The sequence below is a fragment of the Myotis yumanensis genome, unplaced genomic scaffold (genome assembly GCF_028538775.1).
Source record: "Myotis yumanensis isolate MYYU_CA2020_CCGP unplaced genomic scaffold, mMyoYum1.0.hap1 SCAF_1, whole genome shotgun sequence".
In the NCBI taxonomy this organism is placed as follows: Eukaryota; Metazoa; Chordata; class Mammalia; order Chiroptera; family Vespertilionidae; genus Myotis; species Myotis yumanensis.
The window spans coordinates 239164490-239189032 of NW_027223752.1; the positions used below are offsets into that span (position 1 = coordinate 239164490).

The 24543-nt window shown below is 49.6% G+C and overlaps 1 protein-coding gene across 1 annotated transcript in view; it reads right to left on the reverse strand.

The window, feature by feature from the left end:
* The window catches only part of FAM193A (family with sequence similarity 193 member A), a 104395-nt gene extending 82121 nt beyond the window's left edge, over window positions 1-22274 (reverse strand). The window contains exon 1 of the mRNA XM_070400289.1: window positions 22189-22274. The gene's annotated coding sequence lies outside the window, so the exon portion shown is untranslated. The remainder of the gene's footprint in view (window positions 1-22188) is intronic.
* Between the last annotated feature and the right edge of the window lie 2269 nt (window positions 22275-24543).

Here is a 24543-nt window from a genome sequence, read left to right on the forward strand (position 1 = left end):
CCGTACCCTTTTATGTAATGATGTTTACTTTGAATTTATATTAGTTCACACAAACACTCCATCCATGCTTTTGTTCCGGCCCTCCGGTCCAGGTTAAGAACCCATTGTGGCCCTCGAGTCAAAAAGTTTGCCCACCCCTGGGCTAACCTGACGCTGAGCGCGCTGTGAACTGAGAGTACTTGGTCCTAAACAAGTGTGACCCCCAAAGACAGGAGCTGTCCCCTAAAGCCAGCCCTGGTCCTGTCCCCTTCACAGAGGAAACCGTTTCTGAAGTCAGACTCCTAAGAATCAAATTCAACCCCATGGAGCTCAGATGTGCCCTTCTCTCCGCCACCATCACTGCCACCTCCCCTGGACATGAGGAGGAGCTTCCCAGCCCCCCTCCCTCACCCTCCCTCCCTCCCTCTGCCCGCTGTTACTCTGCAAACCCCCCTCCTCGCCACGACCAGAGGGGTCTGCCCTGCTCTTCACAGCCCTCCTCTGTCAACAAGTGCTGAGGTCCCAGCTGGGAGCACCCCTTCCTCCAGGCCCCAGGTCCGCACACCAGGCTGGGCCTGCCACATGCTCCCCGCCTCCCTGGCCCACTGACAGCTCCAACCACAGGCAGTCGCCAGGCCCAGGCTGCAACCTTTAATCTCACCTAATCTCTCATTGTACCAATCAGACCACAAGAGGTTCTCTCCAGGCCACACACTGAATTCCTGGCAAGGCTGGGAAGACGCCCGCCAAGTCCCCGTCCTTCGGTCGGTGCTGCGAGGCTCCGCCCGGACAACCTGGTTTCCACCAGGTGCCCTGTGGATCTCATTTAGGGGGAAGGGTATCAGAGAAAAAGCCTGAAATGTTACTTTGGGCCTAACCTTGAGCTGACACTCAGGCTGTACAATCTGTGGATATCCTGACTGAGATTCAGAGTGGCAAATAGAAAGTTCTGGTCTAGACTCACTCTTCCAAGACATCTGTAAGAAAGAAGGGGTTTCTCCCCGGAAGCCACTGACAACCTTACAGTGCGCAGGTGCGCTTTCCACACAGCAGTGCCCTGACCTGACCGGTGTGCGCCTCCAACCGTGCCCGGGGGAGGGGGGGGGGGGGGGGAGCTCTCGTCCCTCCCGCCTCAGAGGGACCACCAACCCCGGGGCAGGCAGGCAGCCCGTCACAGCATGGCCATCGCATGGCGAGGCCATAAAAACACCACTGGGCCCACTTCTGAGAAACGTGAACCAAAATGCAAAGCCAAGTCAGCCCGTCATCATCCACAGCTGCCAGGAGGAAGAGCTGGGGCTGGGCACGCAGAGCCGCCAAAGAGCAGGGCGGGCAGCCACCACGGCAGGAGAGGCAGGACAGCAAGTGGGGCCACCTGCGCGGGGCGCGTCTCAGCACTTACACTGGGCGGCCTTCTGTCTCGAAGTCAAAAGACCCCTGGCTCATCCAGAGAACAGACGGGAAGGGCGAGGGAGTGCCAAGGAAGGGGCAGCAAGGAGAAGCGGCCCTGACGTGGTTGGCACTTATCCTATACTAGAGGCCCAGTGCACAAAAAATTTGTGCACTGGGGGGGGGGGGGGGGGGGGGGGGCGGGGGGGCATCCCTCAGTCTGGCCTGTGCCCTCTCGGAGTCTGTGACCCCCTCAGGGGATGACTACCTGCTGGCTTAGGCCCGCTCCCCGGGGGATTGGGCCTAAGCTGTCAATCAGACATCCCTCTGGCAGCCCAGGAGCCCTCGGGGGATGTCCACTTGCCAGCGGTGAGCAGGCCTAACCTGCAGTCGGACATTCTTAGCGCTGCTGAGGAGGCGGGAGAGGCTCCCACCACCACTGCTGTATTGGCACCTGTCAGCCTGGCTTGTGGCTGAGCAGAGCTCCCCCTGTAGGAGCGCACTGACCACCGGGGGCAGCTCCTGCATTAAGCGTCTGCCCCCTGGTGGTCAGTGTGTGTCATAGTGACCAGTCATTCCCAGTCATTCTGCTGTTAGGGTCAATTTGCATATTACCCTTTTATTATATAGGATAGAGGCCTGGTGCATGGGTGAGGGCCGGCTGGTTTGCTCTGAAGGGTGTCCCGGATCAGGGTGGGGGTCCCACTGGGGTGCCTGGCCAGCCTGGGTGAGGGCTGATGGCTGTTTGCAGGCTGGTCAAGCCCCCCCAAGTGGGGACCCTCACCCCATGGAGGTTTGGCCAGCCTGGGTGAGGGGGGGGGGGGTCCCCACTGAGGTGCCTGGCCAGCCTGGGTGAGGGGGGGGGGTCCTCACTGAGGTGCCTGGCCAGTCTGGGTGAGGGGCTGAGGGCCGTTTTCAGGCTGGCCAAGCCCGCCCGGTGACAGAAGCTCCCAGCCTCTCCTTTTTTTTTTTTTATTGTGGGATTTATTTACCTTCTATAATTAAAACTTTGTAGCCTTGAGAGGAGCTCAGAGCCGGCCAGGGCAGGCGGGAGGGAAGCTTGGCTTCCTCCATCGCCAGGGGCAACCCATGCCTCCTGCTCACTCCAGCTCCGTGGCCACGGCCGGCTGAAAGCAGGTATCTGGGGTTTATCTATCTTCTATAATTGAAACTTTGTTGCTTTGAGTGGAGCTCAGAGCCAGGTGCGGCAGGCGGGAAGTTGGCTTCCTCCATCATTGGGGCAACCAAGCCTCCTGCTTGCTCCAGCTCCGTGGCTGCTGGCCGCCATCTTGGTTGGGTTAATTTGCATATAGTCGCTCTGATTGGCTGGTGGGCATGGCTTAAGGCATAGCGAAGGTACAGTCAATTTGCATGTTTGTCTTTTATTGGTGTAGATACTAAAAGAGAAACATGTAAACTGTCTGTCCCTCTGCTATGCTCACCAGCCAATCGGGAGTGAGTATGCAAACTAACCCGACAAAGATGGCAGATTGATTGGCATACAAAGGCGCCGGGTGGAGAGCAGAGCGGGAGAGCCGGCGGAGAGTGGAGTGGCTTGGGGAACTTGGTTCCCCAACCACCAGACAGAGAGCAGAGAGGGAGAGCTCGCAGCTTGGAGGACTTGGCAGAGTGGGAGGCCATGAGATGAAGACAGAGCAGGAAGGGAAGCACCAGGAATTCTGGGAATCATAGTTCTGGTGGCAGCCCCAGCACTAGAAGCAGAAGCCCAGAGCATGGGGAGCACCAGGAATGCTGGGAATCGTAGTTCTGGTGGCAAACGGATCTCCTAGACCAGTGGTCGGCAAACTCATTAGTCAACAGAGCCAAACATCAACAGTACAACGATTGAAATTTCTTTTGAGAGCCAAGTTTTTTAAACTTAAACTATATAGGTAGGTACATTGTTATTAACTTAATTAGGGTACTCCTAATGCTTAGGAAGAGCCACACTCAAGGGGACAAAGAGCCGCATGTGGCTTGAGAGCTGCAGTTTGCCGACCATGGTCCTAGACACTAGAGCAGTGATGGCGAACCTTTTGAGCTCAGCGTGTCAGCATTTTGAAAAACCCTAACTTAACTCTGGTGCCGTGTCACATGTAGAAATTTTTTTATCTTTGCAACCATAGTGTAAAAAAGACTTATATTTTTTATATTTATTTTATATATTTAAATGCCATTTAACAAAGAAAAATCAACCAAAAAAATGAGTTCACGTGTCACCTCTGACACGCGTGTCATGGGTTCACCATCACTGCACTAGAGCAAAGTGAGCCTGGAGCAAGTTACTGTTGCAGTGGGGGGTGGAGGGAAAGCAAAGGTGAGAGACATAAGCAAAATCAGAGTGTCTAGAAAAAATTAAAGGGAAGATATCCTAAAACTTCCAGGAAATCTCCACCAATAAAGCAAAGAAAAAAATGCCTCTATTATTCTGTGAGCAACAAACCAAGCTGAGTTGGGGTCTCAGACAATTTGCTTATATGATTGCAAAGACAGACAGAAACTCCTGGATTGTAGAGGGTGCAGGTCGGGCTGAGGGACCCCCACACTCTTCAGTGCACGAATGTCATGCACCGGGCCTCTAGTGTGAGAATAAAAAAGGCACCTTTTCTGTCAAAGAACAGTTTAGACGCCGCCATGTTGGCTTGCAGCTCCCTGGGGGCCGCCACCTTGAAACAGCAAAGGCCAGCCCCTCCCTTTCAATCAGCCAATTGCAAAAGATTGTGCGCCTGAGCTCCAATCAAGAGTGAGGAACAGGTCACATGCGCCAGGGATTATAAAGCCGAGCAGCCCGCCTGCTGGGTGAGCGCCCTTCCACGTAGACGTAAAGATGGTGGCCTTGCTGCCTGGCTCCCGAGTGTGCTTCCCGTTCCTCCAGGACCCTGAATTGGGGGCTCGCCTTACTTCTTACACTTAGAGCTCCCACTTCCACCTGGAAACACAGATGCACCCCACCTTCGGGAGCTGGACACCATCGCCCTCCTAGCAGATGGCACAAAAGCTCCCAGGCCAGGCGTGAGGGCTGAGCACTAGCCCGGCCACCTCGCCAAACCCTGCTCTCGGAAGGAGCGCCCCGCGTCCTGCGCCTGGGTAATGCGCACACAGCCTTACATCTAGATGTCAGCATGGGACTCAGCGATGAGGGAGAAAGTTTCAACTACTCCCCTCACGCAAGCAGGCTGGAGGACCCGTTCTGCTGTGGCACGTACCGAAGGAGTAACGGATGAGGTGACCAAGAGCATCTCTTCTTCCCCAGTTCATGGCACCGTCAGGAATAGTGCAAAGGGGATGGAGGGAAAATGGCATTTGGCTTATTTTGATGTCTGAGCATGTCATCAAAGCTTTTGAAGGAGGCTCACAGAGCTGCGCCTTCAGCTCAGAATTACTCGGAACTTGGAGATGGAAAACCCGTGGCGGTTCCCATGATGCCCTGCTCCCTCTCAAGTGGGAAAGCCAAGCACCGCACTCAGTCCTGCAGGGCCAAGAAGAATGAGGCGCCTTGCCCGAGGCAGCGCAGATTCACAGTCTTCAGCCTAGCAGACAGCGACCAGGATTCCACAGGCTCTGCTGCCTGACCACCCAGAACCTGATCCAAAAGAACTGCTGCTGGCTACCTAGTGCGGCCACAATTTCAGAAGATTGTCAACAGACAAAAGTGGAAGTCACGCTTTAAGTTTCTGTTACTTAAGCCATCGCTGGAATATCTCTGATGACTGTGAATCAATCACCCAGCATCTGAGCTGGAGCGCGGCCCCACTTCCAGGCGATTCTGAACTGGATTCAGTCAGATTACACTCACCACCCCAACATGCCAGTGCTAGCATTCTGAGGATGAACATCTCAATCCAGGACCACCCACAAAGGTGTGACTCTAACCAGATTCTACAGAATCTGTATATATAAAAGGCTAAGGGACCATCGGACCATCCGGTACATATGACACACACTGGCAATCTAAAAATAAACATTGACTCGCACATGCGCGATACATATAAAACTCTCAATAAATAAATAAATAAAACTCTCACTGGCACCAAATCACACATGACGCCAGAATGTATCTGAAGACCAACTATTGGCACATGTACCTCTGAAGCTGAAAGAAAGCAGCATCGTCAACAGAAATGTCTGAAGACCAACTATTGGCACAAAAGACTGCAACCTAACATAATCGAAGCTGAAGTATTAACAGGATCTGCAGAAGGAGAGGATGTTCTGATTCCAAGAATTGATTTGTCCCCGTCTGACACTGGCCTCCCATTTAGATTAATTCAGACAGTTTCCCGTGATGCCAGCATTTGTGATGACTATTAATAAATCACAAGGACAAACTCTAGACAGAGTAGGAATATTCCTACCTGAGCCCATTTTCGGACATGGTCAGTTATATGCTGCTTTCTCTCAAGTTCGAAGAGCATGTGATGTTACAGTTAAAGTTCTAAGTACTTTATCACAAGGGAAATTAGTCAAGCACTCTGAAAGTGTTGTCACTCTTACTGTGGTGTACCGGGAGATATTAGAATAAGTTTAATCAATTTATCAGTCATTGTTTTTATCAATGTTGTTTTTATATGTTTTCATACCATGTCTTTGTTGTTATATCATGTTGTTTATTAATCAATTTATCGATCATTATTTTTATCAATGTTTTTATATCATGTTTTTTTATTTTTCTATCATGTCTTTGTTTATCATGTCTTTGTTTTTATGTCAAGTTATTATTGTTTATTTATTAATCAACTAGAGGTCCAATGTATGAAATCTGTGCATAGATAGGGTCGCTAAGCCTGGCTGGTGATCAGTGCCATTCTGTGGGGCGATCAGGCCCTCCCCCCCCGCTCCGCTGGCAACTGCCTTGGCCGGCCTGGGCCTGCAGACAGCTCCTGCGTTGAGCATCAGGGCACGTCATAGCAACTGGTTGTTTCACTGTTCGGTCGATTTACATATTAGGCTTTTATTATATAGGATCTGTATATTATTCCCATATACATTTTACTAATTTTCTTTCACCTCTGACACTTCTATTATAAAGGGCGAATAGCGATATTAAAATAATTTGTACTTTAATTTTATAATACTATATATACTATTTTGACATGTAATTTTTTGCAGTAATGTAATTACCACACAAATCTTTCTTCTAATTAATTGCCTTTCAATGTGCACAAATCCGTGCACCAAGCCACTAGTCTTCTATATATAAAAAAGGCTGTGTTCATGCCCCATGTTGGGTGCCAAAAAAAAAGAAAGAAAGAAAAAGGCTAAGTGACTGTGTGACTGTCTGACTGTCCGGTACGTCCGGTACATACAATGCGCACTGACCACCAGGAGGCAGACACTCAACGCAGGAGCTGCCGAGCTGTAGTGACTTGGCAGCAGCTGTTTTCTGGTGATGCACCCCGGAACCAGAGAGGAGAGAGCCTAATTCCTTGCAGGGCTGCATGATTCCACCTTCGCCTGTGGGTTATGTTGTTGCTGGGGCACTGTCAGCTCCAATCTGGTTTACTGCTGAGCTGTGGCGACTTGGCAGTGGCGGTTCTCGGGTGATACACCCTGGAACCAGAGAGGAAGGAGGCCAATTCTCAAGGGGCCATGCAATTCCACATTCAGCCATGAGTTAAGTTGTTGCTGGGGCACTGTGGGCCCCGAAAATAAAATATTTCTTCTAATTAATTTCCTTTCAATGTGCACGAATCCATGCACTGGGCCACTAGTATTCTACATAATCCTATCTAATCAAAAGGTAATATGCTAATTGACCCTCATGCCATCGCAAAGATGGCGGCGCCAACAGCTAATAAGGAGGGAATATGCTAATTGACTGCCATGCCCTCGAAGATGGCGGCGCCCATAGCCACAAGATGGCGACGCCCAGTCCCCTCAGCCCCGCTGCACACCTGCCTCTGGAGTCCCCCAGTCCCCTTAGCCCTCCAGCTCCCCAGGGTTGGCCCAAGACGCAGGCAAGCCTCGGATGGCATCTGCCCAGCCGCCCAGGGCTGCCTGAGGCTCAGGTAACCAGGGCCGGCCGAGGTTTGCACTGCCGGCAGTGGCAGCAGCAGAGGTATGATGGGGGCGTCGCCTCCCACCCTTGAGGGCTCCTGAACTGTGAGAGGGGGCAGGCCAGGCTGAATTTTCATGCACCGGGCTTCTAGTATTCTACATAATATTCAGGTCCCCTATTTTACTTCATTGAAATTTGCTAAAATTAAACACTGAGTGTTACGGGCCTTGGCACCTGCTATCTCCTCAGTCTAGAACATTCTTACCCAGATGTCTGCTTTGCTTCCTCACTGCCTCTGGTCTCTGCCACCCAATAACACTGCGGCACCATGCTCACACAGCTGGCCTCATCGCTCACCACCCCTAACTTCCGGTCTCTTCCTGCTTTATTCACTGATGCATCGTCAGTGCCAAGAACCATGCCAGTAACATAATAGGTTTTGGGGGGCACAGGGTGTGCAAAAAAAAAAATGCATATACATGTGAACAGCTGATAGCTGTTAAATGAAAATGAAATGTATTTTAATAAACTCCACCTTTATAATTATTTGAAGTGTGTGTATACATTTTTGGGGAACACCTTATACTTGGCGAATGAACGAGCAATTTAGTGAAGCCAGATCTCAGGTGTGCCCAGACTGAGTCTTCCTCTTGGCTCTCAAGAATAATTTAGGATGGCCCTGGCCAGTTTGGCTCAGTGGATAGAGCACCCGTTGTGGACTGAAGGATCCCAGGTTCAATTCCAATCAAGAGCATGTACCTTGAGTGCAGGCTCGATCTCTGGCTTTGTTTGGGGTGCATGTGGTTGTTTGGGGTGCATGCAGGAAACAACCAATCAATGTGTGTCTCTCACTCACATTGATATTTCTCTTTGTCTCCCCCACTCCCTTCTACTCTCTAAAAATCAATGGAAAAATATCCTCAGGTGAGGATTAACAAAGAGAATGATTTAGGATGTTCAACACCAGAATTGTCAGTATAAAAACTGGCAACAAGAACTAAGCTCACACCTGCATGATTATGTTTAAACTAGAGGCCCGATGCATGCACCAGTGGGGTCCCTCAGTCTGGCCTGCAGGGATCGGGCCAAAACCAGCTCTCCGACATCCCCCGAGAGGTCCCAAATTGTGAGAGGGCAGTTCTTGGGTGACACACTCCGGGATCAGGCTCCCTCCTCTCTGGTTCCAGGTGCATCACCTGAGAACCCGCCCTGCCAAGTGACTGCAACTTGGCAGCTCCTGTGTTGAGCATCTGCCCCCTGGTGGTCAGTGTGTGTCATAGCTACTGGCCGGTCAGTCAGCTGGTCGCTTAAGCTTTTATATATACAGAGGACTAGTGGCCCAGTGCACATAATTCGTACACATTAATAGGGAATTAATTAGAGGAAATATTTTAATCTTGCTATTTGCCCTTTCTCTATAATAGAAGTGTCAGAGATGAAAGAAAATTAGTAAAATGTATAGAAAATCTCCCTCCTGTCAGAATCTGGGGCGTGCCGCGGTACCCAGAGTCAAGTCCCCACCCACCCACACCTCAAAATCACGCGAGACCCAGACCCAGTTGGCCCCACCCGTCAAGCCCCGCAGGGTGGGGAGCACAGCCTCAGGTCCCCTGGCCGGGCACCAGGTGGGGGACGCGGCCTCAGGTCCCCCGGCCTGGCCTCAGGTCCCCTCGCCCCAGCGCCGGGGTGGGGAGGGGCAGGCGCGGCCTCAGGTCCCCCTGCCCCAGCATGAGAGTGTGACAACCATTTGCATATTAGCTCTTTATTATACAGGATATGACTGAATAACTACCTTTGGACTGCGTCTGTATTACTGCTAAATAAAATCCAATTTTTAGAAAGTTTTATTCCATCACTGTCAGCAATAGAATCCATTAGTTTCTCAACCCCACACACAGGTTTCTGATCAGCTAGCTAGCTCTTCACAAGAGTCTGGATGAGTAAGCTCACGAGTGCTTCAATAGGTAACTAGGCCAGTATGAAACAACTGTGTTAGCTTCTGGAGTGGCCTAAAGACTTAGTCCTGCTCAATCCCGAGTTTCTGTGCCACAGGAACAGGAAGGAAGCAATCTGAACAGACCCTCTGTATTGCACCAGGGAGCCAAGCCGGCCAGGCTATTATCTTTCTTAAATGTATGTACAGTTCATGTTGATTTTAATATTTAATATTAGAAATGTTTTGGGTCTTTTTGTAAAATATATATATATTTTATTGATTTTTTACAGAGAGGAAGGGAGAGAGATAGAGAGTTAGAAACATCGATCAGCTGCCTCCTGCACATCTCCTACTGGGGATGTGCCCGCAACCCAGGTACATGCCCTTGACCAGAATCGAACCCGGGACCTTTCAGTCCGCAGGCCGACGCTCTATCCACTGAGCCAAACCGGTTTCGGCTGTTTGGGGTCTTTATTTAGAAGTTTGGTGTTTTGTGAGCAGGAATATTCTGAGATGACATCTGCACTCGCTCTTCTACTGCACCTTGTCGGCCAGGCTCTGGCTGCGAGAGGCTCTCATCCTCCCGGCTCTGAGATTCCTCCGTCTTATTGGAAGAAAGCACTCGTCCCTTTTTCCAAAGCGAATCCTACACTCCAGGGGTTCCTAACTGATAGATTTTACTGAGTCTGTTAACCCATGGAAACTCACTGCAAAATTTATGTGACCACGTTATCTCGAAGTCTTTTCAAAACCTCTTTTCTCTCTGGGTCTCAGATCTTTCCCCCTTCATCAAGTTATTTTCCCTAGCCTTTGAATTCTGAGTTTCCCATCTTCACTTCCCTCAGTCTTTTTCTTGACTGGGCTTAACCACCTAAGGTATGTTTCTATCTGACTTTTTCCTACCCTCTGTCACCACATGACTTAAAAGTCTGCCTAATCAGCCTGGTTAATACTGGCTGCTTCTCCTGCCTTCCCCCTCAATCCTATTTTACTCCCTCACCCAGCTCATCTTCCCTCTAATCCACCCTCCCAGAGGTCAGTGAGTGACCATCTCCCTACCAAGTCCTGTGGTTATTTTCAGTCCTGATACCTTTGAGCCAACTGCATACATACATCTTTCTGGAACTCTCTTGCCTTCCTTTCTATGTGACTGTTCTGGGTCTTCTGACTCTGGCTTTGCTCTTGGCTTGGTGAGCTCACTTCTTCCTACACTTAGACACTCACCTTGCTGCAGGTGATTCTATGTCAGTTCATCCTCTCAAGGTCAGACTTACACTTGATATGCTCGCCGATGCTGGTGGGGGCTGCTGCTGACAGCTGGACACTGCAGTGGCCATCAGTAAGTCCTAGCATGTGGTTGCTGCACCAGCATGACAGCTGAGGCCTTGTTTCCCCTCATCTGTGGCAAGGTAACTCAGCTTGTCCATGTTTAGACTAAACTCTTCTTTTTATGTTACAAACCCGTGTTTAGGTATTGCTGATTTGTTTGCTAGCTAACTTATCAAAATACGTTTTTTCTAGAGATCTCAGGCCAGCTGCAGGTGGCTGTGCCCTGGACAGGCTCCTGTTGTCAGGTCAGGTTTTGTGAGGGGACCCTGGAGCTCTTCTCCGACTTGTTGACTGTCACTCTTTGGGCACACACTCTCAGAGACTGCCCATCACCCTGCCGGTCTCGAAGCGTGGTGTGCCTTCGAGGCACGTGTCCGTCCTTACATTTTCCAATAAGGCCCCACACTGCACAGATGTGTCGTCCAGGGATCCTGACGAGCACCAGCATTTGATCTGGACCCAGTCGTGAATCTCGCACGACTCCTGAGACAAGACTGGTCATTTGTTCACGTGCAGGGTGTTGAGCGCGGCCCGTGTGGCTCAGTGGTTGATCGTTGACCTATGAACCAGGAGGTCACGGTTCAATTCCCAGTCAGGGCACATTCCTGCGTTTCGGGCTTGATCCCCAGTAGAGGGCGTGCAGGGGGCAGCCGATCCATGATTCTCTCTCATCATTGATGTTTCTATTTCTCTCTCCCTCTCCTTTCCTCTATGAAGTCAATAAAGATATATTTTTTAAAAATATATTTTAAAAAAGTAAGATCATTATTTTCCAGCCTGTTTATTCCAGTTCAGGGTCATGGCTGGCCAGAGTCTATCCTGGCAGCTCAGGGCACAAGGCGGAACCCCACCCTGGACAGGATATCCTTCCATCGAAGGGGCGCCCACACTCACACCGAGACAATGTGGACATGCCATCCACCTCATGGGCACAGGTTTGGGATGTGGGAGGACACGGGAGGACCCAGAGAAAATCCACATGGACATGGGAGAACATGCACACTCCACACAGACAGGCCAGGAACCCATTACTTTTCCACCAACATCGTAACTGAACGACGTTGAAGAAAACGCCGTTATTCAAAGACTGCTGTGCTGGCGCGGCATCTGTAAACAGGCAAACGGAGGCCAGTGCAGAGGCCAGCGCGGCTCCGTTTGTGGAGAGGCATTCAGCTGCAATGGCTGGCCCACAGAGCCAACCTTCCTATCGTTCTTATTTAAAACTGAGACTTAATTGACGTATCATTCTTTTAAAGGAAGGGAGAACATCGACAGTAGCTTCAATTTAAGCCAGTTTATGCTTTTAAAAACAGAAAACAACATTATAAGCATGATCCAGAATTCCCTGAAGGCCCGGCCGGAGGGGCTCAGTTGGCCGAGTGTTGTCTTGTGCACTGAAAGGTTGCCAATTCAATTCCCAGTCAGGGCACAGACCTGGGCTGTGGGTTCAATCTCTGGTTGGAGCACGTATGAAAGGCAACATATGGACGTTTCTCACATTGATGTCTCTCTCTCCTTCCCGGCTCCCTCTCCCCGACCCCTTCCTCTCTCTAAGCATGTCCTCAGGTGAGGATAAAAAAAACCAACTCACTTACGGAATTTCTTTATCGGAGACAACCACACAGCTTTGGCGAGGGACTGTAACTTCTCCAAGCTGTCCTGACCATCAGCGAGGGGTGCATCTGCACTGACAGGTCACCCCGCAGTAGCCTCTAAAGAGGGGCTAAGCTCTCAGCAGGAACTTGCAGAGAATGTCTGTCTACTCTGTTGGGCTACTTGCATCGCAGATGGATAATTACCAAGCATTTCTAGAGAAAATAATTAGACTGCAGCAAACTATTAAATAACTAGTAATTTTACTGGATTTTAGCATAAATATAAAATTACTACCACTTTAAACGTAAATATTAAATAGCTTTGTAGGACTTGAGGAAAATAAAAATTAATCTTCTCATTTCAAAGATGAGTCAATTAAAAAGAGTAAAAATTTAAATTTTGGGCCACTAAATGCAATGTGGTGTCTTAGATTTGATCCTGGAATAGAAATAGGATATCAATGGAAAATTTAGTGAAAAGCAAATTAAGTCTGTAGTTAATAATATTGCAGCAATCTTAATTTCTTAGTTTCGACAAATATACCAAAGTTACATAAGATAGCAACATTAGGGAAAAGTGGCTGAAGGGAATATGGGAACTGTCTATATTAACTTAGCAACTTTTCTATAAGCCTAAAATTATTCAAAAATAAATAAAGAGCCCTTACCGGTTTGGCTCAGTGGATAGAGCGTCGGTGTGCGGACTCAAGGGTCCCAGGTTCGATTCCGGTCAAGGGCATGTACCTTAGTTGCGGGCACATCCCCAGTGGGGGGTGTGCAGGAGGCAGCAGATCAAATGTTTCTCTCTCATCGATGTTTCTGGCTCTCTATTCCTCTCCCTTCCTCTCTGTGGAAAATCAATAAAATATATTTTTAAAAAAATAAATAAAATGAAGAATTATTTAAAATAAACGTTTATTTTTTAAAAAACTCTTAAGCCATAATAAAGTCCCCAAACTTCTCATTCAGTTTCTAGATGTAACTAATATTGTATTCAAAATAGTCAAGAAAAAAAATGTTCTGTGCATTCTACAAATATATGTAAAAAGTAATTTTCACAGAAAACATGATAATTCAATGTCACAAACATTTTGGAATTACTCTAAGATCATTGAAAAACTAAAATCGATTTCTACAGTAAAAAATAAATGTGTTGTAGGGCTGCCTGTGGTGTTCCTTAATTATAAGCTACAAGTTATTCAATTTCCACTCATGTTGGTTAAACTTCAGTTCCCTAAAGCAAAAACAGCTTGCGTCTCCACACTAGTGCACGCCAGCAGACCAGTTCAGAGCCTCTAGGTCAAAAAGTCCCATAAGGAGAGCTCTACAATGCAAAGAAGCACCCCGTACTAGTTCCAAGTAGAAATTCAATTAGTAATTCAGCCAGGCTAGTAAGTATATTTCATAGATTCATCACGTAAAAATATAAACATAATGATTAATGAAAATTAACCAAGTAGCTGTCTATTAAGAAACCCACTTCAAATAAAATTATGTAGATGGGTTAAAAGTAAAAGGATAGAAAAAGATGTGCCATGCATATACTAATTAAAAAGAAAGCTGGAGTGATTGTTCATATCAGGTGAAGTAAATTTCAGAGCTAAGAAAATTACCAGAAATAACAGGGACATAAAAATGACAAAAGAAGTCAATTCACCAAGATGACATAACAATCTTAAATAGATATGTACCAAACAACAGAACTTCCAAATACATGAAGCAAAATCTAAACAACCTGTAAGGAGAAAACAAGAAACCCACACCTTTAGTCAGAGACTTCACACTCCCTTCTCAGCATTGGACAGAACTGGTACACAAAAATCAGCAAGACAGAGAACTACAAACATCACCACCAAGCTGAGTCTGATATTCAGATAGCATTCCACTCAATAAACATATTGTAAGCGCACAGTAATATTCGCCACGATAATTCATAATATTTCAAATGTTTTAAAGAAATAAAATCACACAAAGCATGTTCTCTGACCATATTGGAATTGGATTGGAACTTGATAACAGAATGATAACAGAAAACTATATAACATACTTCTAAATAACCCATGAGTCAAAGAGGAGATTCAAGGGAAATTAGCTGAATGAAACAAAGTACAACAAACCAAGATTTGTGTGATGCCACTAAAGTATGGCTTAGAGGGAAGTTTATGGCACTGAATATGTATATTAGGAAAGAAATATAGTATCAAATCAATAATCCAAGCTTCTCCCTTAAGAAATTAGAAAAAAATCAAAATAAATCCAAAGCAAGTAATAATGCAAAGGTTAAAAAAAAAATCAAATCCATGAAATCATAACCAAAAAAACAAGAGGAAAAAAATAATCAATAAAACAAAATGCTGGTTCTTTGAAAAGATTAAAAACATGAGGAAACTCTGGCAAGACTGGAAGGAAAAAAAAATAAAAAATAAGACAAGCTACCAACATGATGAATAAAAGAAGGGACACCCTCCCCTCCCCCCGCAAGTTAAAAAGATAATTAAGGACCACCACAGACAACTCTACACACACAAATTCAACAACTTAGATGAAATGGACAATTATCTGAAAACCACAAACTACTAAAAATAGAAACAATTCCTAATTTACTTTATGAAGCCAGCATTATACTGATATCCAAACTAAACAAGAACATAAGAAACTGCTGACATATATCTCATGAAAACAGGTGCAATAATGCTCAACAAAGTATCCGTCAAGTGAATCCAGCTATTTAGAAAGAGCAATATACCATAACCAAGGAGGGTTTTTATTCCAGGAATGCAAAGATGGTTCAATATCCAAAAATCAATAATATAATCTACCACAGTAACAGTATAAAGATGAAAGATAATATGATCATATCAATGAATTAAAAAAGCATTTGACAAAATCCAACATCCATTAACAAAACTCTCAGCAAACTAAAAACAGAAAAGAACTTCGTTACCCCAACAATGGGTAGCTACAAAAATTCTACAGCAGGCATCATACTTCAGGATGAAAGACGGAATATTTCCCCTAAAATCAAGAACAAGGAAACTGTACTAAAGCCTAGTCAGTATAATAAACAAACAAGAAAAAAATCGCCCTAGCTGGCTTGGCTCAGTGGATAGAACATAGGCCTGCGGACTGAAGGGTCCCAGGTTCGATTCCGGCCAGGGCACATGCCTGGGTTGCGGGCTCCATCCCCATCGTGGGGTGTACAGGAGGCAGCCAATCAATGATTCTCTCTCATCATTGATGTTTCTATCTCTCTCCTTCTCCCTTCCTCTCTGAAATCAATAAAGAAATATATTTTTTTAAAAAAAGGAAAAAAATCACTATTCACAGACAATATGATTGTCTACAAAGAAATCCAAATGAATCCACACCCCACTCCCAGGATTTATGATTTTAGCAAGATAAAGGGAGCCCTAACTGGTTTGGCTCATTGGATAGAGCATCAGCCTGCGGACTGAAGGGTCCCAGGTTCGATTCCGGCCAAGGGCATGTGCCTTGGTTGCGGGCACATCCCCAGTAGGGGGTGTGCAGGAGGCAGCTGATCAATGTTTCTCTCTCGTCGATGTTTCTATCGATGTTTCTAACTCTCTATCCCTCTCCCTTCTTCTCTGTAAGAAATCAATAAAATATATTTTAAAAAAGATAAAGGGATAGGAGGTGAACACACAAAATTATATTCCTATATACTAGCCATAAATAATGGAAACTTGAAAAAACACCATTTACAAAAGTTGAAAAAAAAAAGGAAATACTTATGTATAAACCTAACAAAACATGGACAAGATCTGTATGCTGAAAATTACAAAACACTGATGAAAATAACCAAAGACGTCAAATATATCCCAATTGAAAAAGAAATCTAAGCCCTGGCCAGCAGCTCAGTGGTTGGAGCATTGGCCCTCGCACTGAAGTGTCACAGGTTCAATTCCTTGTCAAGGGCATGTACCTGGGTTGAAGATTCAATCCCTGGTCCTGGCCCGGGTCCCTGCGGGAGGCAACCAATTGATGTGTCTTTGTGACATCAATGTTTCTCTCTCTCTCCCTCCTCTACCTCCGTCCTCCCTCCCATTCTCTCTAAAAATCAATGGGAAAAATATCCTCAGGTGAGGATTAACAACAAAAAGACATTGAAGATGACTAGGTACGTACCACATTCATGGAGTGGAAGTCAACAAAGTAAATATATGTCAATTTTCCACCAAATTGATCTATAGATTTAAGGCTATTCCAATTAAATCCCAGAATTATTAGTAGTAGATATAGGCAAGCTGATTCTAAAATGTATGGGAAAGCAAAACAATAAATAGCCAAAACAATGTTTTTAAGTTGGAGGAATCACCTTGTCCAAACTTAAGACTTCTAGTACTTAAGACGGTATGGTATGGGCAATGGGATAGTTCCACAGATCAATGGAACAGAATAGAGAGTTCAGAAATAACCCACACAAATACAGCGATCTGGTTTTTTACAAAGGTGAAAAGTCAGTTTAATGGATAAAGGATATTCTTTCAACAAATGGGTTTGGAACAACATGACATCCATATATTTTTTTTAAAGATCCCTACCTGAATCTGATACTTTACACAAAATTAATTCAAAATGAATCACAGATCTAAATGGAAAACTATTAAATTTTTAGAAGAAGACATAACCTGAGGTTTTATAAAACAAGAGTTCTTAACATGATACCAAAAAGTATGATCCATAAAAGAAAAAACTGGTAAGTTGAACTTCAAAATTAATGTTTTTCTTTGCAAAAACAGTTAACAGGATAAAAGATAAGTTATGAACTGGAAGAACTGTTTCAATTCCCATATCTGACAAAGGATTCGTGTCCAGAATTATAAAGAACTCTCAAAACGAAAAAGAAAACCACCTGATTTAAAATAAGGAAAGCCCGGCCCAGCCGGACTGGCTCAGGTGGCTGAGCGCTGTCCTGTGCGCCAGAAGGTGGTCTGTTCGATTACCGTCAGGGCACACGCGTGAGTGGCGGTTTCGACGCCAAGTGGCGTAAGGAAGGCAACTGGTGTTTCTCTCTCTCCTGCCCCCCACTTTCTCTCTCGAAGCATGTCTTCCAGTAAGGATTTCCTTTTTAAATAAACCAAGTCTTGAATAAACACTTTGTCCTAGAAGATACAAGAATGTCACATAACCAAATAAACACATGAAAAGTGTTCACTATGAGTAATAAATAGGGAAATACAACTTGAAACCACAATGCCTCTGCACACCTATTCATCCATTAAACTGGTTACAATAAAAACTACTGCCGACATCAAGTGCTACAAGGATGTCGAGAAGCCAGCACTCACACGTGGCCGGGGAAGTCACAATGGTCAGTCGCTCTGGAAAACCGCTCAGAGGTTTCTTACGTTTCCACACAACCGAGCTCCCACTGCCGGGTGTACACCACAGAGAAATGAAAATTCACTTTCACACAAAGACCTGTGCACAGATGTTTATAAGAGCTCTGTTTACTATCACCAAAATGTGGAGAGAACCCAATGACCACCATAGGAGAACGGATAAGCTGTGGTACATTTACATGGCGGAATACTACTCAGCAGGAAAAAGAAACACACCACAGATGCATGCAACAAATGAGCCACAAAGTGACTATGCTGTGTGACATAAACCAGCCTCGGAAAAATTACACACCCCTGACTCCATTGATATGACTGCTCTAAAAGGCCAAACCACAGTAACAAAGTACCAGCTGGCAAAAACGTAGGGGTGGGAAGAGTGTAGAGGTTCAGGGAGCATGAGGTGCCCACCCTGCTCTGTATCCTGCCTGTGGTAGTGGATACATAAATCCATGTATGTGTCTAAATCCAAAGAACCCTACACTTTCAAATACCGATGCTATTACATGTTACTTTTTAAAATTAGCATACAATGAAACCATTTAAAAAATTGTCTGACAGCATAAAGTCAAACTAAGTGTATACCTAGCTACTTCACTCTGGACTGAAACAGGTACTCATGTCCGCCACAGGCCCCATACAGGACTGTGCACATCAGCTTGATGCGTATCCGCCTTAAAATAAGCAACCTAAACATCCATCCATGCTAGGATGGATAAACTGTGAAATACCCACACAGCGGACAACTGCCCCCATGAAGAACAACGGTGACTTGCTCCATCAATAACACGGACACGTTTCAGGTGTAATGTGAAGCCACACCGCATCGGCACAGAGGACTTTTATATGAAATTTAAAAACAGGCGAAACGTGAGAATAATGGTGCGAAGCCTTCATTGAGGGGAGCAAGGGGGGGTTCTAGGCACTAGGACTCGTCTATGTCCTGAGACAGTGGTTACACGGGTACAGACACAACCCTGAGTCACAGACGTGCACTCTACAGCTGTACAAATTACTGACCTCAGTTCAAGCACATGAGGTTCTTTCTAGCTCTTTCTCTGACCTACTCCCAGATCACTATGGCAAATATGAACTAGAGAGTTATGACTGAACCTCGTTTTCTCATGGGAGCAATTTCTACAACACAGAAAAGGCCTCTAAGTGCACCCCAAGACCCATGACTGCACCATAGAATACACTGTTTGATGGCTTTAAACATTATTAACGTTACCTCCATCTTGCCACCTTTTCAGCAGTGAAAAAGAACCGCGTTATTACAAATGCCCCCTACACTACCACGTTTCTCTGACTTCAAAATTTTAATACTGCCATTTTATTTTATTTTTTGGTTTAATATTGCTATTTTAAAATGTACTTCAATCCCTACCCCAAATGGCTTCCTTTTATAAATCTCTAACAGCATTACAAAAATAGCCCTTAATTCCTATTTGAACCCTCCATGAGTGTAAAGTATATGTAATTTGATATTCCAACAGCTAGTGGCATGAGACAATTACCATAACAGAAAAATTCTGACTTTTGTAAATATGTATATCACTTAATTTTGCACACCCATTCAGAAAATAATTCTGATGGTCTAAATATTTTCATAAAATACCTATATGTTTAACTGTTAAAACACAGAAATAGCCAAATTAGTTTTATTTGAAAAAGAAAAAATTTTGGTAATACCAGTTTGTGAAAGCATCATTCCCTTTTTTGCTCTCTAAGTAATATTCACTGTAGAAAAGCCTTAAAGCTTGAGTCTTTTTATTTTTTAATTTTTTAAAATTGATTTCAGAGAAGAAGGGAGAGGGAGAGACAAGATAGAAACATCAACGATGAGAGAGAATCATTGATCGGCTGCCTCCCGCACGCCCCCCACTGGGGATCGAGTGGGCAACCCTGGCATGTGCCCTTGGCCAGAATCAAACCCGGGACCCTTTAGTCCACAGGCCGACGCTCTGTCCACTGAGCCAAACCAGCTAGGGTTAAAGCTTGAGTCTTAAATGATGTGCAAAAAGGAAAAAAGAAGACCATCAAAATTTCCACTGCAAACATTTTGATGTATATCCTATCAGACTTACCTATCGAGCGCGCGTATTTACAAAAATGGGTCCAGCCCAGCTGGTGTGGTTCAGTGGTTGAGCATCAAACCATGCACCAGGAGGTGACAGGTTTGATTCCCAGTCGGGGCACATGCCTGGGTTTTAGGCTTGATCCCCAGGAGGGGGCGTGCAGGAGGCAACTGTTCCATGTCCCTCTCTCTCTCTCCCTCACTCCAAAATCAATAAAAACACATTTTAAAAAAATTGGTCCAGCCCTGGCCGGTTTTGATCAGTGGTTAGAGCATCGGCCTGCTGACAGAAGGGTTAGATTCCCAGTCAAGGGCATGTACTTGGGTTGCAGGCTCTCCCTGGCACCAGGCTGTATGTGGCGCATGCAGGAGGCAACCAATTGATGTTTCTCTCTCACACAGATATTCCTCCCTCTCTCCTTCCCTGGCGCTCTCTCTAAAAATCAGTGGAAAAAATATCCTTGGATAAGGATAAAAAAAATAGGTCCATAAACTTTTCTATTTTGTAAGCTGCTTTCTTCACTTAATACAGCATGAATACTATAAAAATCACATTTTAAAATAGAAATGCAAAATAGTAAGATATATTCATGATATCCTTCGTCCACCAACTTTCCTTTCGGGGGACACCTACCACACAGGCTGTTCGCACAGGCCTTGTCATGACCCATGACCATGGTTTTTTTTAACTAATTTGAGAGAAAGAGGGAGAGGGAAAGAGAGAAACATCAATGTGAGAGAGAAACATTGATGGGCTGACGCCTGCAAGCCCCTTAAGTGGGGATCCAGCCAGCAACCTGGCATGTGCCCTGACTGGAATCAAACCTGGGACCTTCTGGTGCATGGACAGCACTCAGCCAACTGAGCCACACGGGCCAAGACCCATGTTCACGGCCTCTAGCCCTGCTGCTCCCCATTCCGCAGGTGGGGAGGCGTGACCAGTGACACCCTGCAGCCGAGTCCCCAGGCAAGTCCCACGGGCCTCCTGAACCGTCAGGACGCTGCACTCAGCCAGCACCGGGTGCCATGGGCGCCGTGCAGCGCCTTCCCTGCAGTCACCCTTTACCTCACTCGGGGGGTGACCCCAGGAGCTGGTGCCACATCACCTAGACGGAGGCAGCGAGGCTGACACCCGCCTGGGGACAGATCCCTCCCAGTGTGCGCCCCCAGCTTTGTCTCCCTGCTTATGTCATCGCCGCCCTGTCTCTGGAGAAGCCGCCCATGTGCCCTCCTCGGGTCCAACACTCAGCGCTGTGCCCTGCACACAGGCGGGGGGCTGAGACCCCTGAGAAGAGCCAGCGCTGGCTCTCTCTCCTCCTAGGAACCCGCCTGTGAACTGCCTGGGATGAAGAGCAGGGCCCAGGAGCCGCAGATGACCGAGCTGAGCTCCGTGCTGCCAAGCAAAGGGAACCATGAAACCCGGGCATCGGGATTTCCGCGGCACCGCCAACCTGCCTCTATCGAATCCATGAAATGGGTTCTAGCTCACGGCCAGCACCAGCCAGCGTGACCCCATCTTCGCGGAGGATGTCCACGGGCAGATGCTCCCCGCCCACAGCAGCAGCCGGCACGGCGCGGAGCCTGCAGCCTGGAACCCAACACCGGCGCCCACCTGACCCCAAGAACGACAGCCGTCTGCTCTCCGGGGCCCAGGACAAGGGCAGCCGCTGGAGAAGGCGAGTCCAGGGTCCGGCCCAGGGTCCTGACCAAGCGCGACCATGTCACCTACGGACGCCCAGCAGCTGCGCTGACCACGCCGCGGGGACCCGCACTGTGGCCCGACTCGCCGCACGCATCCCTCCCGGTGACTCCCGGGCCCCGGTCCGGGCCGCTCCCCTCCCGGCCGCTCCGGCACAATATTCTGCATCTTCCGTCCACCGATTTCTGTCTCACCATTTGGCGCACAGACACCCCGGAAGAAGCCCTGGAATCGCGAACGTCTTTGAAACGACAGCTCTAACAACTTGGGAGAAAACCCATTGTTTCTGGAAACGGCTGCGCCGACAGCGAGCCTCCGCCGGAGCCGGCCTCCTGCGGGGCTGGCCACGGAGCCTCCGCGGCCGGAGAGTCACCTGTCACCGCTCCGCTCCGCCCCGACCCGAGCGGGAGCCGCACCCACCGGAGCCCGGGAACTCCGCCGCGCAGGCTGCGGGCCGCGCCGCCCGGGAGGCTGTCAGGTGGCTCCCCAACGCCCCCCCCGGAGCAGGAAGACGGCCGCCCCAGGGCCTCACCGGACCGTGGCCGCGGCCGGCAGGAGGGCTTGGCCACGCGACCCCCGCAGCCCCCACCGGCGGCGGGGCCCGCGCGCCCCTGACGCTGAGGCTCGCGCGGCTGCACGCGAGCGATCTCCAGGGCGAGCCCCGCGCGCCGAGGCGGCACCACCCCCGGGGCCGTGACAGCCGCGCGCAGGTGGGCAGCGCGGCGGCGCCGCGCCCGGAAGATGCCGGGCCCGCGGGAGGGTGTCACGAGCCGCCGCCCGTTACCCGCGGGAGCGGCCCCGCGCCCTCCCCGCCCCCGCCGCTTACCTCGAAGTAGCCTCCGGGGGCGGCGCCGCCCGCGCCCGCGCTGAGGGGCCCGTTGGCCACCGCCGCGCCGCCCGGGGCCGCCAGGCCCGCGGCCTGGGTGCCGCGCAGCGCCGCCGCCGGGCTGGCCTTGCCGCCGCTCGCACCGCCGTGGCCCCCGCCCGAGCCGCCGCCGCCGCCCCGCTTGTTCTTCCGGCGCTTGGCCCCTCGCTTGGTGTCGGCCGGGCTCATGGCGGGCGGCAGGCGGGGAGGGCGGGGAGGCTGTGGCGGCGGCGGAGCGCTGCGGCCGGCCGAGGGCGGGGGACGCTGCGCGGGGTCGTGTCCGGGCGGGCGGGCAGAGCTGGGCGGGCGGGAGCTGCCGGGTGGCCGCAGGGCGGGAGAAACGGCGAGTCCACCGGGCCCGGCGCCGCCGCTGACCAGAGTTAGAGTCCAATATGGCGGACACAAGGGGAAAGGGATCCCAGTTTACGTCGGGGGAGGGGGAAGGAGCGGCGGGGAGGGGGTGGGGTGTGGGCGCCCTCCCCCTCCCGCCTTACTCCGCCCTCTTGAGCGCCGCTGCCCCCCTCGGCCTCGCACGCCCCCTCCCGCCGTTAACGTCAGCCGAAGCGCAGGGCACGCCGGGAGTTGGAGTCCCCGCGTCCACGCCGCCCCTGAGGGTGCCCGGAGGGAAAACTACTACTCCCGGCAGGCCGTGTTCGGTCCAGAGCGCCGACGCCGCGAGGGGCTGAAGCGAGGGAGCGGGATGCGACGCCAACGTCGCCGCGGCGCTCCCTGCCTCCCGGCCCCGCCCGCGCCGCGCGGCCTTCTGGGAGTTGTAGTTGGGTGGAGGGGCTGGGCCGGCGCGAGGCCGGGTCCCCAACGGTGAGAGAACTACCGGGCTGGAAGAGAGGAGTTCCGCCTCTTGACAGGCACCGCGACTTCCCCGCGCTCTCCGGCCGGCCGACTTGGGGCCTCAGGCCGGAGGGCCCCGCAGGATGCTCGAGGCCAGCAGCCCCGGCTCTGTCCAGCCGGGAATGGCCCGGTGACCTTGGGCCAGCCCCTGGCCTGAGTGCAGGTGACTCCGTGGGGACGATAGTAGCCCCCCTCGCGGGCCTGGTGGCGTTCCGGAGGGCGCCTGAAAGCGCTCGGAGCTGGTTCCCCGAGAGCCCCCAGCCGCCGTGCTCGACTGACGCCACAGAGGCCGAGGCGCGCAAAACCGCCTTTGGCTGCGAACCCCCGCGCCCTTCCCGGCTGGCCCGCCCTGCACCCGTCCGCCGCCGTCCAGCGCGCTAGGTGTCTGGCGACCCTGCAGGGTCCCGGAGGGCCCGCCGTCCCCTAGGCCTCGCATTCACCCAGCGCCCAGGCCACGAGCCCGGCCAGACCCTCTATCTGGACCCTCCTTCCAGGGGCGCCTGACCCACCATCACAAGCCCAGGTACATCTCTGCGCTTAGACCCAGGCAAGAGGGGACCCTGCGCTCTAGAGGGTCCCACTTATCCAACAACCGAGACACATAAGACGTGTTTCCCCTCCTTGGTTCCCTGAGCAGTCGCAGGCCCCAGGTGCAGCAGAGCTTGGCACTGGGTGTTGGGGGAGGGCCCCCATTTGCACCCTTTCCTGGGCCCTACAGCCTTTAGCTCTGAGCCTGCCAAGGCCTCGCCGCCCCCTTGCCCCAGCTGCACCCACACACAGCCTTCCAGCCCTCCGGCCCATCCTTCCTGCCATAACCAGAAAGAGCTGATGTGTATGATCAAATCAACCCTCTGCTTGAAACCCTGCAGACTCCACCTTGTCGGCTGAGTAAAGGCCCCTCCCCCTCCCGGGGGTTGTGTTTGACCCTGCCTGGCACTCCAGCCCTCCTCTAAGTGGACAATGTCTTGGGCGCCCCCACCCCACACAGGCTGGGTCAGACACTCCCTTCTCATTGGCATTGGATTGGGATTCTGGGTGTCCACCAGTATCCCCAGAAAAGAGAGGTCTCGGGGGACCAGGGGAGAGCATGGGAGTGACTGCCTCCCAAGCAAGGGCCGTGTACATACCAATCCAGGTCGCTGGGTGAATGAGTGACATAATAATGACCATTTGTCAAGCCACTATGCACCAGCCATTCTGCCTGCTGCTGTGTCATCTCATCCACTCTTGAGATAGCACCATTAGCCTACATTATGGATGAGAAATTGAAGTTCATATATGTTAAGGGATTGTCCAAAGTAAACACCAGATAGTCAGAGGCCTGGCCCAGATTCCAACTAAGGTGTGGCTCAAGTGATACAATGAGTTCCTCTGGGGTCTGGGGGCAGGGGAACAAGTGAAAATGGCAGAAGCTGCAGGCCCCACAGGAGGGGGGTTATTCTAAACTAGAGGCCTGGTGCATGAAAT